Source organism: Vicugna pacos, chromosome 6, assembly GCF_048564905.1.
Source record: "Vicugna pacos chromosome 6, VicPac4, whole genome shotgun sequence".
NCBI lineage: Eukaryota > Metazoa > Chordata > Mammalia > Artiodactyla > Camelidae > Vicugna > Vicugna pacos.
The window spans coordinates 31021881-31023115 of NC_132992.1; positions in this window are offsets into that span (position 1 = coordinate 31021881).

Below are 1235 nucleotides of genomic sequence, written 5' to 3' on the forward strand. Positions count from 1 at the left end.
AGAAGGGGCCAGGGAGCTCTCTGGGATCTCTTTTATGTGAGTACTAATCTCATTCACGAGGGATCCACCCTTATGATCTAATCACCCCCAAAGACCTCCCACCTCCTAATGCCATCACATCTGGGGGTAGGATTTCAACATAGGAATTGGGGGAGTGGAAATATTAGGTCTATAGCAATTCTATTCTTTTCATCCACCAGTCCCTCTATCATATTGCCCTTACTTTTTCCTGTATAGTTATTATTATAATCTGTAATTATTTACTTCTTACTTATGTAACGCTTTCCTGCCTCCACTAGAATGTATGTTTCAAAAGAGTAGGACCCTGCACTGTCTTTTTCAGAACTGAGTCCCAGTGCTTAACACATTTCCCACAGTTCCTGGCAAATAGTAGGCATTTAAATAATAGCTGATGAATGAATGAATGAATAGTGAAAATTACCCTCCATTAACTCTCTGGCAAGTTATTTTGCAGTTAAATTTATCAGTCTTATAGAATCAATGTAATCCTTGATTAAAACTTAATCAAGGCTTCTGATTGTATAGGACAAGAACAACTATTTATAGTATTCTCTTGCTAAACTAAAGACAGGTACTTGAAGGCAGGGATCATATCTAATTCACATAAACATAATAGCGTGCATGTGTCCCACAACTGTAGTGATTCAAACCATTCAGTAATAGGTGGGACTAACAGAGTTTTTTTCAATTATTAGTAGACCTTCCTAAGCATGGTGGCCTTTGAAGTCTTTCTGAGTTCTCTTTATAGCCCTATGGTCATCCCTGCCGCCTCCACCCCACCACACACACACTTGAATGTGCTGATTCATTCCTCACCCTAAAAGAGGTTAGGTCAACATGCATTTTCTAGGGGGAAAAGAGCCTTATCTTTTACTTATTCAGAAGGAAAGGAAGACACCAGAACTCTGATCGGAGAAGTGAAGATTATATACTCACCCTTTATCTAAGACTCGATCTGCGGCAAGCATTTTATTCTAGAACTTTCCTTGGAAGGGAAATGCTAAAGAGAAGAATGGGAGAGGATATCTGTTGGGGGTTCCCAGAAAGGAAAAGATAGGACCCCCGGCTTCAGTGCCTGAGAAGTTGCTTCTTCCGCCAGGTGGCTCAGCGGCAGGGACCGCAGGCAGGCAGGCTGTGCTGCGTGGCGTGTTACTACCTGTGCGTTTGCCACACTTAACTCAGGTCTTTGTTTTTCCTTTGCTAGTAAAGATAGT